Source organism: Neocloeon triangulifer, unplaced genomic scaffold (genome assembly GCF_031216515.1).
Source record: "Neocloeon triangulifer isolate White Clay Creek 2 clone unplaced genomic scaffold, ASM3121651v1 ptg000012l, whole genome shotgun sequence".
Taxonomy (NCBI): domain Eukaryota; kingdom Metazoa; phylum Arthropoda; class Insecta; order Ephemeroptera; family Baetidae; genus Neocloeon; species Neocloeon triangulifer.
In genome coordinates, this window is record NW_026775554.1 from 8,507,476 (window position 1) to 8,525,810 (window position 18,335).

General features: G+C 35.1%; 1 long non-coding RNA gene across 1 annotated transcript; it reads left to right on the forward strand.

Annotated features, from left to right (window-relative positions):
* Positions 1 to 7,444: 7,444 nt before the first annotated feature.
* LOC132196898 (uncharacterized) lies at positions 7,445 to 8,204 on the forward strand. The gene is made up of 3 exons (XR_009441801.1): positions 7,445 to 7,672; positions 7,731 to 7,860; positions 8,093 to 8,204. It is a non-coding gene; the product is annotated as an uncharacterized LOC132196898 (long non-coding RNA).
* The last annotated feature ends 10,131 nt before the right edge of the window (positions 8,205 to 18,335 follow it).

The window sequence follows — 18,335 nt, forward strand, 5'->3', positions numbered from 1 at the left end:
AAAAAAAAAAATTATAAATTTTTTTTATTTTAACATTCAATTTTGATTTTTGAGAATGTAAAGATAAAAATTATTTCATACCGCCAATTTTATGACACATTTTAATTAGAGTTTGTTGAAGAAACCCTACCGCGGAAATTTAGCGTTTTTTTTTTTTTTTAGAAATAATGTTGGGTTTGCAACTATTGCTGTTTGAAAGGCTTCAAATATTATTGAAAGTGGGAGGTCTAGCTCTAAAAAATTAAAAGCTATCCGCTTCGACAATAATGGTAAAAAGTCCTCTTTTAACATTTGAAACCCAAAGAAAAATAGCCAAACTGTGCTGCTTTAAACTTCTGCTGTAAACTTTTAAATGAAACAAATTGGAAAAAAAAAGATCAAAAATTGTACTTAAAAGGGAACATTTATAGGTGCCTGGCTGCGATTTTGATCAAATTTGGCATGTCAATTATGAACCTGAAGTAGAGTCCAAAATTAAAGTATTAGCTGCTGAAATGCATTTTTATAAAGGCTCACTGCGGCGGATGGGGTCTTTTTGGCCTCGGAAGTTTTAGCAAAATTTTTGCTAGTGGTGGTGCCGTTTTGTCCAACAATTTCTTTTTTCCAAATAAATGTTTTCAACAATCTGTATGTAAACAATGTGATGTAACAATTTGGACAAATAAACAACAATAATAATAATAATATTATTTAAGTTGATTGTTGTTTATTCTACTCAAGTAATAAAGAAAAAAAAATCTTATTTTGGTTAATTATGATTTTTGTGTTTTGTATTGTTTGTATAGTTAAAAAAATGATGATTTTGGAATGTGTCCACGGTTGCTTTGATAAAGTTTATATAAAATTGGATGAATATTAAACGTACCACCATTGATAAATGAAGGTGGGTGATTTATGGCAACGTCTTTGATAGGGAGGTGCAAATCAGATATTCCACCCCTGCGCCGAGAGAGTCTCATTAGCAACCGCTTACTTCTTTGGACACATTCTATCTCTATCTACTCTCGTCAATTGATGCACTCGTCGCTCTCTATCGCGATGGACCTCGTCGGGGCTGAACAAGTCTCCCGACTCCGCCCCCTGTTGATCAATCCGCCCTGACATATCAGTGTATGAATGAATTTGCTCACCGCGCGAGCGAGCGACCGACGGACCCATCCACCCCCATTCAACGTGTTTTCGCTCGACTAATGGATTGGTGTTAACCCTCAAGATTGCAGCAGACGGATTGATCGCATTTGTACTTTTGCTGACGACCCGCAGCTAGTGTGTGAGGATAAAACTAAATGACGCTTTTTATCTCAGAGGGTAGATCCGCTTACATTAGAGAAAGAGACAAGAGCGTTAAAAAAATAAAGAAGGAAAAAAACTCTTCTAAAATGAAAGGGGCCCTCAAGTTGGAAATCTATAGGGAAAATGGTTAAACTGATAGATAGAAAAATATAATTATACTTATATTTTATATCTATATAAAATCAAAATGAAAAGTTCCAGTCCATCGGTAGTTTAATATGATTGAAATATTTAGATTAAAATTAAAATGTGTAAAAAGCGCAGCAGAGAGGATGAAAAATGTGACTCAAAATGTCACCTTATTTTTATTGATTTCTGCGTTGGATACGTAAAATATAATTATTTTATTTCAAGAAAGATCGGCGAGAAACTTAATCTTCAAAAACTTTGGTTTTAAATTAAGCAAACTTAATGCTTCATACAATTTAATACGACGGCCGTCTTAAAACAAAAATAACTCAATTCCTTCTACTTCAAACAAATTGTTTTTCAATAATTTAGTGTAAACAATGTGATTGTAACAATTGTGGACTTGTATTTAAATAACAACAATAACACTATTGTTTATGTTTTTATGTAATTTTAAAGTAAAATAATCCCGTAAGTAAATTTAATTTAAGGGGGGGTTAATAGACTCTATATTTGCATTATAGAACTTTATATAAAAAACGTAAAAAAAAAAATATAATTCTTACCCCCTGCATAACGAGATTTATCATAATTGGAAGGTTCTCTCTCCTCTCTATCTTGCAATTTGAATTTGTATTGCGTTATAACTCTTTTTCGGCGGCGGGCGCGCGTCCCCGGCGTAATCAAATTAGATTGTGTGTTGGCGCGGCAAACTGCATATTTGCTTCTCGTTAAACTGGACCGTTCCTCCACACATGTTCAAATGAATATGGCAAGATATAGAGAGAGCGAGAGCAGGTATGTACGTGTGTGTTTTGTGTTGTTTTAAGCAGCGCAGTAGGCCTCATCTAATCAGACAAAAGCTGCCTTGTATATAGTCTCTTGTTCATTACCTCATCACCGGGAGAGAGCGAGTGGAATAAAAGAGGAGAGCAGGCAGGCCCATCGTTATAACCCAGCCGTGGGGGAACAGCTAACAGCGTTTGCTTAATTATCGCCAGAGTCAATTAATTGAGAGGAAAAAGGACCAGAGGTCTTTTACGGAGATGCGCGCATTTATATTCCAAATTGCTGCGTGTTTCCATTGATACAATGAATAATAAGTTTTACAAATTAATGCTACACGTCTAATTGAGTTAATGCCAAGAGAAAAAAAATAATTAGTGGTTAAATGGTTTGATTAAAAAAAATCACGTTTTCCGTGTAACGTCGATTTTTTTCCAAATTATGACTTATCTGGGGGGAAATTCACTATTTATGCTTGATTTTGGCTCTTTAAATACACAATTTTCGTAATTATTTTTATTAATGTTAGTTTTTTTTTCTCAGTCAATTTACAAAAATGTCGATGGAAGAGAGAAAAAAAATGGTAGGTTTAGCTTATCAAAAATGTATGTTGATGTTTTGTTTTGGAACAGATTCAAACCCGAATTATGTTATTTAAATAAAAAAAAAATATTTAGCGTAAATTTCAAAATTTTATGCCATTGAAAGTTTTAAATACAAAATTCCTTTTTTAGCAAATTATAACAGAAATTTGTACTGCATTTCTATATTCCATTATCAAACAAAAATAATCAATGATTAAACTTATCCACTCATTAAAAACGGTCTGGTCAAGATTTTTTTGTTATTATATATTATTATCCAGTAATATAAATTTATGAATTAATTAAATAAATAAAAATCTATAAATTTAAGAAATTATAAATTTGAGAATGTTTGCAATTTGTGCGCATCTCCCTGCAAGTGCTGTGTTAAAAGGACCACTCTCTCTGTCTCCTGCTGCTGCACCGCTCCAACCCCACGAATGACTAAAGAGACTGCTGAAACGGATAATTTTAATTGAGACCGAGCCGCCGCGTGAACATTTATCATTATCGGCGCGCGCGGATGATTTTGTTTGCCTGCTCAGCTCGCTGCTGCTGCTTTTTGCGTGCTCCAGTTAGTTTTTAATTGCGCCAGCTCCGCCGTCTCGCTGCCTCTCATCTTTTGTTTTTCACTTAATGAGCACGAGCCCTAATTTTCTGCTCAATTGTGGAGGAGCTGAGCGGCGACGAAAACGCCCAGACTAAGTGACGCCGTTAACAAACGTGATTAAAAAACGTAAGACGATTTCTTGCAAGAAATCATTATTCCTGCTGCTAATTAAAGTCCTTTGATCCACTCTAGTAGCAAAGGTTCATTAGCAAATATTAAATTAGATTTACTTCCAAGCTCAAAATATGAATTTTTTCTGATTCGTGCCTCCTCAAAATTCATATTAATTGTAAGAGCAGATCTGATTTACGGACATGATTTAAAACACGCAGAAATAATAACAAGATAAAATATTTATTATTATTTTCAAATACAAGAATGTTTCAAGGTTGATTTACTGTAACTTCGAAACAGATGGAGTCGGATGAATCTTTTTAACAATTTTGAAATCTTTAAGTGGAAAAACTTTGTTGGTCAAAGCTTTTTTTTTGGTGACCCTTCCATGAGACGTAGTAACTTTTAACCTAATATAATTGCACTTTGCAGGAACTGTCAATATCATCACTTGGAATTAAAATTTTAAGGCAGAAATTTTTCTAAAAAAAAAGATTGATGAATAAAAATCAATTTAATTACAAAGTTTTCATACTTTTTCCTGTATTTTCGGACTGAAAACTGCGATCGGCGGGTCTATGCATTCCGCGTGACAGCAGCGTCGTGCAGGTTGCCTAACTCTGCTCCTTCCTTTCCTCGCATTGACGCTTCTTATTCTTTGAGGAGATCGGCGGCAATCAAGGTGGAAGAGTGGCGAGGGAAGGGTTGGCGGATGAAATATTAAGCGGCAGCCAGCATGCAAATATGACCCGGGAATCAAATATTTGGCGTGGGTGCGTGTGCGAGTGAGTATCAAGTGGCACAAAGAGAAAATACAAAGCTTGCTTAGGTGGGTGTTTGCAGAGTGAGGAGCCGACTTGCTACTCATCAGCTGAAATTTGTCATTCTCTTTAACTCGGAGCACTTAGTTGTTGCTTTTAGCTGCGCTGAGAGTAGCAGAGGTAATCATGCTGCCTTTTTGTGACGTGTTGCCCCTGTTAAAACATTGTGAGAGAGTGAAGAGAGCAGCCAGTCGAGTGCCCTCTCATCTCATCCGCTGCTTTGGTCGTCCGATCAAAAATTAATGGCGTGACTCGAATTACGTAAATTAACTCGGCCTGATTTGCTGCTAAAATTCTGTTCCGTCAAACTCTGTCAAGAGCTTACCTTTCAAGGGGCATATCAAATCGATATCAATAAATTTTTGGAAAATTTCAGGATCCCACCAATTTTTTTATATATATAATAAAACATTTCATTTTTCTCAATTGATCCTGGATTTAACATTTTAAAAATTGTTAAAATCAATTAGAGTTTCATTTTTTGTGAAAAACTTATTCTCCATATAAAAAAATTTGTGGGCTTAGATTTGTTTAAAAATTTAATTTTAATTTAACGGAATTAGATGAAATTAATGTTACTTTTATTTTTCCTTTAAACTTTATTTCTTAATTAAGATATTTATTGTATCTTAAAACCACTAAACGTTGGATGTGGTTCTAGATCAAGTAAATTTTAGTTTCAAGACATGTTTAATTTTAACTTTAATTTTATATTGCTTTTGAATCAGAATTAAATATGCCATGAAAGGAAATATTTTGCAAATTTTCAAACTCTTAAACAATATATTCTAGCCATAACTGAGAAACGCTACAGGATGGGTTACATTACTATGCACCTATCAATCTTTCTTTCTTTCTCATCCTCAATCTTTGCGCTTTCATCTTCAAGAAGCAAGCAAATTAATCCAAGCTGTTGAGCCGCTTAAAATAATAATCTGATAAATAAACAAAGCGCAGTTTTCTCTCTTTCCTCGACATAAGAGGCACTTAATTACGCGGAAAGAAAGTAACTGCGAGTTTAATCTCGGGCAAAGAAGCTCTCTGTCCGCCAATCTCTGCATCTTTCTCTCCTGCGTGTGTGTATATTTATCGGCGGAAATCTTAAGTAGTGACCAGTGCGAGTGAGAGGATTAGGCGGAAACAAAAAGCGGCCCATCAATTTCCACCCCGAGCACGCAGAGGGTGCCACTTTTCTTGCGGAATAAAGTGTCCATTAGTTTATTCCTTTTAACACCTCGTTTACACTGCAGACATCAGAAAGAGCTGGAGCGAGCGGATTTTCTTTCTTGCCGTGATTACACACGAGACGAGGGCGGACTGCGACCAAGGTAAGCCCCCCGTCGTTTAACGAACGGTACTTCTTTTGATGAAAGATTAAAAACATAATGTGAGAGAAAGGTGGAGCAAATCGGTGCACTGCAAAAACTAAGCTGCTCTTCCTCCAACTTGATCTAATCTAAAACAGCGGGTTAAGTCTCTCCTTTCAAAACCGAAATCTTGATCAGTTGAAATCTGATTTGTACTAAATAATAGAGTTTATTTGTTTTATTAAAAAGATATATCTAAAAATATCCAACATAGAGTCAGTTTAAAGTTTATAAAGAAGAGTAAATTTAAAAAAGATAAATTTATTCATTTATTTGGTTGAAGTTTCTTATTTTAAGTTATTCAAATCCAAAAAATTATCAAAAACTTAAAAAAACTAAAAACTTTGTTCGCTCCTTCTTTTTACGATTGACCTCTCAAGTGACTTTTTGTATTCAGCAAAATTTCATCTTTAAAAAAAATTGGCACCCCCTTACTTCAAATTAAGAAATAATCCGAGATTTACCTACTTTTTCCTAACTGAACGGAAATCAGCGTCAAATGAAATCCAACCATTGCTGATTAGTTGTTGACAAAATGATAAACCATCTTAAATATATTATATTATTTATTTAATTGATCAACTGAAACCCAGTGATGATTTTCATCCCAAAACTGCAGCAGTTAAAACTTCAGAAATTCGCGTGCAAAGTTCGGAGACAACGCGATTATGGCTCACCTTCAACACCTAGGAACCCCGAAACTAGGAGTCAAGATGAAGCGCGCAAGCGAGCGAGCGAGGCCAAAGTTGGAATTGAAGCGAGATGAAGAGAGTCTTAATGAAGGCGCGCGAGAGCACAAAAGGCGCCAAATAATAATTGCGAAATTAAACTCGAGAATAAATGATAATGCGGCGACGTTAATCATCCATTCTGAGTCGTCGCGTGGTGGCGACAAATTGGTGTGTCGTTTATTTGTGTGTTGAGCCAAGTCAAAGAAAGTTTACCATTCGCGTCACGTGGCCCCGTGTAATCCGCGACTAACGAGCTGTGCACGCCGTTGATTGGTGTTGCGGGCTGCCGGCCGACGCGCGGGGGCCACCGCCAGATAAAACCTTAACAACTAGCGCTGCCTGCAGACTTGCTCGCTCGCTCCGCTGGCAATAACACAACAATTTGGCCACGACACGTCTCTCTAATCGTCCGCATGGCGCGCAATTAAATTGTGGCACACCATCCGCGACTTACCTTCCTTTTTCCCCACACCCCAGACACGGACTGCCGCAGTTTTCGCTTTCAATATTTGTAAAAATACTAGAAAAATTATATATACTGAATCAAATTGTTTGAATTCTTCAAACGGCAGCTGGAGTTATGGATTTGATTGACAAATATAAATATAAAAATTTCTCATTGTTTGCTATGAAATTTAATTCATTTAATGATTGCAGAATTTCATTAACCATCACAGGTTCCACAAAACAGTCGCAGGAAGAACAATTTGCAACAGATTATGGCTTTGGTTTTTTTGTTTGGTTATTGAACAAAAATTCGTCTCTAAAAAATTATTAATATGTGTAATATTTGTAAACAAAATTAACAATATATTTATTACTGATAATTTGCAATATTTTATTTCTTAAAAAAATTATATTGTGAAAATAAATTTAAAAAAAGGAAGCACATTAATCCTTTCATTTGATGATTTCAGTATTTACGTATAATGTGGTTTGGATACAGGAGGGGCAGAATATTAGCGGGAGAGATAATTTTTTTGGCCACGTGGGGAACGCTCAGTATCCATCGCCGCGAATCGAGCTAAAAAGCAACATTCACATTGCAACAACAGTAGATCTTCTTGGACAGCAGCGTCGTTTCAACACGATGAAGATTTTTACTGTTATTTTTGCAATTCTTGCTGCGTTTTTGCTCCTCTTGGCTGAAAGCTGTGGCGAAACTAGTTTGACGAATACGACTGAACCTCAAGACAGTACAGCTGGTGGATACTCTATAATTATAAATATTCAAAAGGTAGCTGTGATAAAATAGAGTTTGGAAATAATTATAAAATTTCAATATCCATATCAAGCCTCGACGTCGACATGAACGTTTTAGAAGCAAAGAACCACAACCTCGAGAAGAACCTCAACCTCAAAAAGTGGACAACAAAAATAAGGCAAATCATTCAATGAGTGCATGAGAGGAAGAGAAAATAGCCGGTAATTATACATCAATTTAGCACATTCATATAAATAAATTAAATTTAAAAAAAGTCAAACAAACCTAATCGACATTTAATTAGGGCAGAAATTCAAACAATTTAACTGCTCAAAAAATTGTAATTGCACCTTTTTTTTAAACAATAATTTGTGTATTTTTTAATTGTTTTCATTTGCAGTCTACAATAAATATTGAAGAGAAGGCTTCTTATTTTAATTCTTTTTCTTCCAGGCGTCTTCGTCTTGAATACCTATCGTTATCATCTATCAATAGTTTTTAAATTTTAATTAAATAATGTGTGTGAAATATTAAATAAATGTAATCAAGTTTTAGTTATTTTGAATTTTGAATGTAATTGAAATTTTAGCATGAATTTGCTTTTTATTTTTAAACTAAATCAATTGAATCACAGGAAAAGAAGCGTTTTTTTGTAATTTTTTTTTTCATTTTTATATATAAAAAAAACAAACAAATGGAACAAATGTGCTGTTTAAATCGTCCAAGCATGGCAAAGTCGCATGCTATGGGGTCAAAAGTGAAATGGTCACATGAGAGATGTAGAAAATCTCTAATCGTAATCATCATTTCAAACATTATTTATATCATCTGTACCCACAGAAACTAAAAACAAAGATAAAAAACATGTTTTAAATATCTTGAAAAATATTTTCAATTGGTTTTAGTTAATACTTATTTTCGTCAAGCCCAGCAGCATAAATACGTTTCCTGATAAAATTTGTATTGTAATTCATTTCAAATTTCGAATAAACTTGATAATTCAAAAAATTTATTTTCATGTAGTTGAGAGCAGCGAGGCTAGTGCGCAGATAAATAGAATCTCTCTTGGTTAGGCGCGAGCAAAATTTGCAACACGTGACTTGTATTTAGGCCCCAGTCCAGAGGCAGAATTAAGTTTTCAATAAAAGGTCTGCAGCAGAACAGATCCACACTTAAGCAAGCTGAAGACTGGTTTCATTTTCACGTTTTTCGCTGCTCTCTTTTTGAAGGTGGCTGCAAATGCTATAACAACCACTGCATGCAATGAGTCTGCGGATAGTGGAGAAGAAACTAGAAGTATTAATATTAATACACCAAATTCTACCTGGTTAAAGTTTGTATCCATGTTAATTATGAAGAAATTAAATAATAATTCTGTCATTGAAAACCCTGTATTTTTGTACGCAATTACTCTGCTTTTTATCTTTGAGCTGGAGGGGCAAGATAATCGGAAGTTGCTGGGCGTGGAAATTCTGAGAAGTGCAGGTCACGCAGTTAGTCGTCTGCGCTCTATTTTTAATTTATTGGGTTAAAGGTCTTGGCCGGAGCAACATCTCTCATCATCGTTCCTCAACTAGAAGAACAATAATGAATATTTATCTCAATTTTTTGACGTTGGTGATATCTGCGATCTTCTTGATGACCGCAGCTCAAACCACTGAAGACAGCGAGATCGAAGACGGTTCTTGTAATGACACTGGAACAGCTCTTCCATTATCAATTTATGCGACTTTGGTATAAATTTTTTCTTACCATTTACATGTATAATTGTTTTTTTCTGCCGTCCACAGTATTGAATAAACGTGAGAGAATTGAAAATAAAATATTTATTTAAACAAAAATTTTAGAGTAACTGAAACATTTTACTAATCATTGATCGAGAGCAGACGACCAAGGGACCAAGTTTGCAGAATAAGATTAACTTATTTTAAAAGGTTAAAAGGAGTAGTAATTATAAGATTTTTTATGTGCAGAGTATGTGACATAAGTTGAAACTGTTTTAAAATCAGTTTTTTTTTAAGTTGGCTTGTTGTCGCATCTTTATACCTTGTTAAAAAAATATCCACAAAAAAATTAATGCTTAATATTAGTTTTATTTTGTTGTTTTACATTTGTTAAAATAAATTTCATTTTTTTAATCATGAAAGTTTGGAATAAAGTTTGATACTTGTCGCAAAACAGTTTGGCGCGTAATGGAAAAATTATATAATTTAAAATTGTCAGACTGTCCATTTTTGTTTTGGCAAAAAACAACTTTGCACCTTCGTATTTCACCAGCAGCAAGGTGAGCAGTCAAAGGCAAAAGAGCACAAAAGGCGGCGGTGCACAGGAGTGCATTTCATTGTTCACATAATGCAAATGCACACAGACAGACCATTTCCACTCGGACTTCATATCAAAGTGCAAAAGACTTCTTTTAATTCGGTTTGAAAAGGGATCTTTTTCTATATTGGCAATTAGAATTGAGATTCCATATGGAAATTGCTCTGGTTACTTACGTGCGAGGCTCCCCAATTTATATCGCGCCGAGTCGACAGAATTTTGGTGCCGCCGCGACTCTCTGCTTGTGAATTATCCCCACACTCTGTAATTTGCCAGCCCCTTTGACGTGCACCTAATTGGCAGCGACCCTCCTCTCGCCACAAATGCACACGTACCTGCGCTTAATTCCTATTTTTATTTGTTCCGATCCTGCAAAAATCGCCGATTTATTAACGAGGGTAATTACGCGGTTTCCTTTTTTATCGGCTATAATTAAAAGATTATAATGTCCATTGTTTCCCATTAAAAATTAAAATATAATTTTCCTATTTTATTGTTTTGATGAAAAGGGGAATTCATTTACGTGCCTGTTATCAAAGTGCACTTGTTTTTTAGTCACGTTTGTTACTGCGGACGAATTGTAAAATAATTTGAATTAATTTTTTTTTTATTATTTTTACCAGCATCCCTTTTATTTGATCAATTTAATTTAATTAATCAGTTATTTCTATTCTACCAAAAATTATGCGTAGAATGATATTTTTTCTAAATAATGTTAGTTAGCGTTTCTCAAGCAAACAATCAATTATTGGATGTTGAGTGATTTACGCGAAAAACCGCAGTACGAGAGCCCATAAATAAACTCGCACACACATGTAGAGGAGTGGAAGGGAACACGAGCATATATAGTTTTTTTTCGCGTGCGTCGACTGCACGCGAGATCCCTTTTTGCGGCGCGCAGTCTGCAAATCAAGCCTCGTTAGCACGGTGACTCCTCACGTGAAATAATTAGCTTAGGGCTTGATTAGACCGAAGGAGGAAAAGTGTACACGCCGAGCATGCGTTGTTCCCAGAGATATTGAATTTTGTGTTGCAGCAGCGCAGATCTTGTAGAGTTCGAAACTCTTCCACAATAAAATAATATCAAGTTAAAAATTCTGAATTATTGTGAGACTTGTTTGGGAAGATTTTTGGACCAAATTTTTAGCAATTAATATTCTTGTTTTTAATTATACCTGTTGAGTTACTTTTCAACAAAAGTAGAAAAATAAGAAACTCAGCAAACGTGATTTGTGTTTATAATGTTTAGCCTTTGAAATAAAAAGTTACCTGAAAGCTTACCTTATTTATTCGAAATGAGCTAGTTGGGGTAACTGGCAAATTATGTAGTGACTGGCAGTGGTATTTCCGCAGAAATTAAATTGCGAAACACGGATGAGTGCGCGTATGTAGATGTATGTGCGTGCACGACGCAGAGCGGCAGAAACGATGCTGCTGATGATGATATGTCTTGCACACGAGGGTCTCATTAGACCGAGTGGTGTACGACTTTAATTGGATGCAGCCTACTTGAAGCTGCCCTCTTCAGCTTCACGAGAGGACCCCATCATCAGCATTTTGTTGTCGTCCCGCCCGCCCTTCCGCACACACCACGCAGGCCTCCGCAAGCAAAAGCCCGCCAGCTTGTTAGCCATTATGAGACAGGCTAATCAAATTAAATCCTTTTTGCCTCCCGCAAATGCATTTTCCTGATGCCGAATGCACCCTTCTTTATAATGCAACCACAAAATAGCACATTGGAGGAGAAAGTATAAATTTTAATAATTTTTTGTTCCTTTTAAAGCAATTTGAAGAGCAATGAAAGGTTCTGTTTTAAATAATTTTTTTTGTATTATATTTGATATAAAAATTTAATAAACTATATTGGAAAATTGGTTAGAAATTTCTACCAAATTTAAATGAATTGACTGATAAGAGAATAGGAAAATCATAGATGTTTTCAAAACAATCCCCCTTTATTTGATAGGGCTGTTGTAAAAATTATGAAAAAATTTCATGTGCATTGATTCAACCAAATCTTCAAATTAAATCTTGAAGCTTAAGAAACTTTATTATTTTAAAAAGGTTTTCCAATTTTAGGATGTTTGTTTCAATTTGTTAATCTGACTCGAAAAAAAAATGAGTTTTAGCTATCAAATGAATGAAAACTAAATTTCTAACGATTGAACTCTGCTAACAATAGAATATATTCTATTAAAATATATTTGGTTACAGAAATGGCTCTTTTGTGACTAAAATCAATGAATTGCCTATTTATTATGGTGTTTTTCTAAATATTTAGTTATAATTTGGCCAATTAAAGAGTGCATTTGACTTGCGTTGAAAATTAAATTCCAATTTTTATAAATTAAAGCCATTTTTTTATTGTTTCTATTATATTTAACAAAAAGTAGAAAAATAATTGACTGTATTTTTCAACCCATTAAATGGGAATTTTCTCAAAACACACAATTGCTTAATTTTCAATAAGAAAAGCAGCGGAAAGCATGTACAGCGGGACGTTATTTCTACCATTTTCTCCACAAATCAATAAACGATTCAAAAAACCTCACGGAAGGAAGATTTATATCTTTTAAATAGTTCAACGCAACACAGCTAAGTGAACTCATTTCATAATTTAATTTAATACCAGTTAAAATATTTTTAAAATTATCAACTTTTCCCTTCTTATACAGGTGAAGTTCCTCTTTGTCATTGATTGTTTAATGAAAATGAATTTAATAGAAAAACTTCCTAAATTTATCTTTTTTTGTACAAAATGTGCATTTTCTTTTCTTTCAAATTATTTGCAAATCTGCATAATATTTTAATCCCGAAACGAATGGTCCCTCTCCTCCAATTTGTGCGTGCATCCATGATTAGCAGAAAATGACCATCGAGGGCTGTGCCGCCCATTGGGGACGCGTGTCCCATCGTTTATGGAGCCAATTTGCGGCCTCTTTGCACCGCGCACATATACACACAGGGAAGAAGTCTCTCTCTGCGAGTCTCAGTTAGAGATAACTACACACACGCCCCGAGGAGCCGAGGCATTTCTCAGGCCGACCTCTAATGAGCACGCCGCGTTATCGACGGCGCACTAATTAATTGTCACCCTCCCCCTCCCACTTCGATAACTCCTCCGTCGCAGCCCCGAGACTCAAGCACACCACTTTTAAATCGCGGGAATTCTACTAATTGGCGACGCTAATTAACCAAGTGCGCCATTATTATGAACAGAGCGGTTTTCTTGTTGACAAAAAGTTCAGAAATAGACGAAGGGATTTCAAATTAGGAATTGAAATTTTCTCTTTAACTGAGGTTTGCAATAGACAAAATACATTTTTTAAAAGTGAAAAAAAAATGAAGTATTAGAGAGCCTAATTTATAATGAATCAGATATAAAAAGTGATTAATTTTATTCGAGTGTGTACGAGTGCTTTTAATTATTGATGCACAAATGGATTCCCCTCTATTGTGACCGTAAGATTTTTCAGAGGTTTTTTTATTATAAACTTCTGGATAAACAAGCTAAAACGCTTTTCCTTAAAAGTATAATTATTAATTGGCATCCAAAAACAATTTTGGCTCACAATTTCCACCTTTTTTGCATATTAAATTAATATAATGAACCATAAAAAAATTCAAATAAATTTTCAAACCTAATCATTGGATTTTAAAAATAACGAAAAAAGCTACCTTAAATTTAGAACGCATTAGAAAAGACAAAAAATTAAATTAACAGACTACCTCTCCAGGAAAAAATACAGTTGAAGAGAAGCGACGTTTGTAGTCTGATTAGCAATCAATTCGCGAGGCAGTAGTGCAGGCGTTTTGTTGAAAATTCTCCTCTGGTGTTGCAAATTACAAAGTGGTGGTGCGTGGAGGAACAAAACATGCCTCTCGCTCTCGTGACTAAAACGTGCTAAAAGAGCGGCTGTCGATTAAAGTTGCATCCCAATTAGGTTGAGTGCACCTGTCGCAGATAGCGCAGGGAGAGAGAGCGAATGAAAGAGCCTCTCTCTCTCTCTCTCACTCATTCGGTTAATACGCTACATCATACACATACCCCCACATATGATGCAGCAAGAGCACAATAAAAGAGAGAGCGAGATAAAAACGCAATTCATGCAGGCTTCACTCTTCCAACTAAAGTGGACATGCGCGCAGGCCTACCCAAATTGCTTTACTAAGCAAATCTGTCGAGCTTATACTTCTCAAAAATAGTAATATTTCATAGAAAAACGTAAATTATTTCTAATGTGTGGTTTGAAATAATTTATTATAATAAAAGAAGAGTTTCACTAATCTTTTCAAGAACTTAGAAAAGATGGAAAATAAGCAAGAAACAACCTCGTCGTTCTGTAAATTCATTTACATAAATCGATTCTTCTTTTTTTTATAAGCTTATACATATTTTATTTCACTGAAACCAGAAAACCTGATTTTAGAACGAATTCCAAATTTCAAGAGTTTTGATGCATGATAAAATGATAAAAATTATTTATGAACATCAATAATTCAATATTTTAACAAATTTAAAAAGTCAATTTTCAATTATTTCGCCGAGCAATTTAAGCATTTTTTGTTTTAAAGAAACAATAACCTTCATTTTAATTTAGCAGATTGAGCATTGAGCTGTTGCTTTAGAATGTAGCCAGGAGATGTGTGAGTGATTTTTTTTCAACTGGAGAGTGTATAAATAATATCTGTCTGCTGCAATAAAAATTGCAAATTGATAAAAAAAAATGCAGCAATAAAATTATTTGATAAATATATGAAATATAACATTCAGTACATAAATTTTTAAATGAGTAAAGTTGTTAAATTATTTTTTTAATGTAAAACTTATGTATTAAATAACATTTATTATGCATAAAATTTTAAATTAAATTTTAATTTTATTGAACATTATCTTAAAAACATTTATAAAACAAATTTAATTACAAAAGTGCTCAATTTACTCCATTGTAGTTGGAAGAGCATTATTCGTACTTTTAAATCGGTTCGTCTTGCAATTCACCATAAGACCGTAAGTGTACAACAACAATTCCATCACGCTTAGTGGCGGCGAAATATAATGCGTGTGTGTCGCTTAAATATAAAAGTGTAGCGCAAGACATAAAAATGATGCGCGGGAGTGAAAGAGAGTGGAGCAAATTGACTGAAGTGTACCGAGAGAGATGAGGCGGCGGGTGGACCGGCGGGGGCGGGGGGTGGAAAAGCACTTAGCAGTAATTGGGGGCTGAAGGCGGATTACAGTCGGAATAGCCCCGGATCAAAGGCTCGAAACACCGTAATGTAAAGCCACTCGCGAGAGAGAGAGAGAGAGAGAGAGAGAGAGAGAGAGAGAGAGAGAGAGAGAGAGAGAGAGAGAGAGAGAGAGAGAGAGAGAGAGAGAGAGAGAGAGAGAGAGGAAGAGAGAGCGAGAGCAACTTTTCAAACGGCGCGAGCCAAACAAACACGCGCGCGGCCCTAAACCGTCTTAATCTTCAATTAAAATAGCGGCGCCAATTAAACGCTGATATTTCACTGCACCCGCCTAGCAATTAAATTAATTATTTTCCCTAGCGCTGTTAATTGAGGGTCTCAAGGGATTAAATTTCGTCCCAGACATATACTTATAAATACCAGCAAGCACAGCAAAACAGAGCAGAGACTTTGTTCAACCCTTAAGAGACAAGCAAGTCTCTCGTCACCACTGTATTTTCCACTTTTCCTCGCAATTACAAACTGACAATATAATCAGATGGCTACTTTTATATAATTATAATTTTAATTATTCTTTTAATTCAATTTTGTATTTTTTTAAGGAAACTGAAGTTTTATCATTTAATCAAGCTTACCACAAAATTTACTTAAAAGTTAAAATATTTGCTGTTGGATATGCTGGCAAAAAAAAGGATGCTTTTAATTTCTTATCAACATCGAGCAGGAAAATTCTGTTTGTTTGGGATTTTCTAAATTGTATTGTAATAAATCAAGTTATGTGATTAAAAACAAAAATTCCCTGAAGTAGTAAAAAACAACATTTTCCTATCCGCAATAAGCAAGAAAATCCTGGTATTCTTGAGGAAAACAGGAAATAAATTTATCAAATCAGGTGACTATACAAAATATTTGTTCGATTTAATAAATTTAGCAAGCCTATAAAGCAAAATAAAAATTGGCAACAAAATCTATAAAAATTAAGAGAAAATCTGGATGATAATATGAAATAATTATATGGAAGCTATTGAATTTCCTACAAGGTAATTATTGCCCTATACAAATGCCCTATCAATGAAAATAAAATGTAATTGTTTCCCAAATTGAGCAACTAAATTGGGAATTGAAAATTATAATTTTTAAACAATTGTACATTGAAATATAATTATATGGTCTAAATTTCAACATTTTATATCATTATCAATAGATCTGCTCCAGTCAATATCTGGATCTGGAATCAATGCGCTTTTATTGTTAGCTTTCTTTTTTTCAGACTGTTTTAGAAAATTTAATGCTTATTCATCCAGCAAGTAAAAATTGTGTGTAAATCAGAAATTCACAAACACAAAAGCTGGAGATGATTAAATTGTTATATCTTGAAAAATCACCATAAATCGTTTGAATCATTTGAATTCAAACTAAAGCTGGGAGAAAATGTTGAAAACTGAAGTAAAGCCAAAGCCGCAGAGGTATAAATCCATTAAATCCGCAATACCTCTCTCTGGCGGCGCAATAAGCCACCAACGTGCAAGTGCTAAATCCATAACGGGAAATTAATTTGGGGGCTGTGTGTGTGTACAGGGCGAGTCAATTGGGAAAAATGGCGGCAAAAGCTGATCCGGCGGCTGCTTTGGCTGGTGCTTCTGCGGCTGATGGCAATTTAATTAGCAAATTAATTGAAACACTGTGATACGGCCGGGCGTATTGTATAGCGCTGAGTCAACATAATATTCTAATGAATTAGCTACCCAACTCACATACGGCTTCTCTCTCTCTCTCTATGTACATATCATTATGTGCTAAGCAGAGAGAGAGAGAGAGAGAGAGAGAGAGAGAGAGAGAGAGAGAGAGAGAGAGAGAGAGAGAGAGAGAGAGAGAGAGAGAGAGAGAGAGAGAGAGAGGAGAAGAGAGGAGAGAGAGAGACTGCAATAATTAGAAGTTTGAACCACTCGCGCTCTCTCTCTCTCTCGCGCGCGCACAGCTCGGAAGAAACAATAATTAATTATTTAGTTTATTAATTAGTCTCATGAAAATCCCACCAGACTTCATTTGTGTCACAGAGGGCTGCCTGCTTTTATCAATTAATTAACTCGCCCTCTCGCCACCCACCCGCCCACCCACCCCGCCAGCAGCACTAATAATATCAAAGCCCTCTCGCCGCCGCTTTATGCGCGAGCAAAAGAAAAGAAGAAAGCCCTTTAACGTCCTCGCGCGAGCGCATTACTCGCGAAATAATTAGCTTTTTAAACGGTCGTGTGGCCCTCAGGGGCTTGATTTGCTTTGTTTCCTCAACGGCTCAAAACTAAATGCGAGACGTCCCACAATTTCAGTTTAAAGCAAAATCGTCGATGTATTTTCATTTTAATACTCAATTTGTTGGAAAAATTCCTTACAATTAACGCTGGGTTGTAAAGTTTAACATTACGAATCAAATAAAACAAGGAGTACCTAAATAAAAAGCAACTATTTCTTCTCTAAAAAAAAAATCTAATTTTGATATATAAAAGTAGAACTGAAAATAAATGTTTCCTCATCAAAGAAAATATAAGTTATAATTAAAATTATTTTACATTATTATTTCTTAGAAATCGCCATACTGTGATTATTTTATTTCCTTGTTATATTTCCTGTGATAAGTTTTTCAAATCAAGATTTTTTAGTAGAACTATTTCCTTTGGAATATTTTTAGAGATATGATATTCATAAAAAAAAAAAAACAAGCAAACTTTTGGTCAATTAATTTGATTGAACAAACATGTCAAACGTGCGTTTACATTCGATTCCCATCTACACAGTCCACTTACCTGTGTTTCTACTTCCTCGTCCTCGTCAAAGGATAAAAAGTCAATTTTCGAGTTCAGAAATGGAAGAGAGCTTGCTCGGAGCCTCTCAGTGGTGCATTATGAGGATTGCACGTGTGTATACGGAGCACTCGCAAAATTATACTGAGAAACTTGGCCCTCTTGGCGGCCAATCAGCTTAATGACGGGCGTCTCGCGCGCTCTGCATTAATTTCATGATGAATCTGCGGTCCCACAGCCACCTCGCGAAATTCGGTTTCGCGTGGCAAAGTCAGATGTGATTAAGAACGAAAATTCGAGAAAGGAAGAAACGAGCCTCATCGAGTTATTTTTTACCTGAAAAAATGGCTTTTATGTAGCCTTAATTCTTAATTGTTTGTATTCAT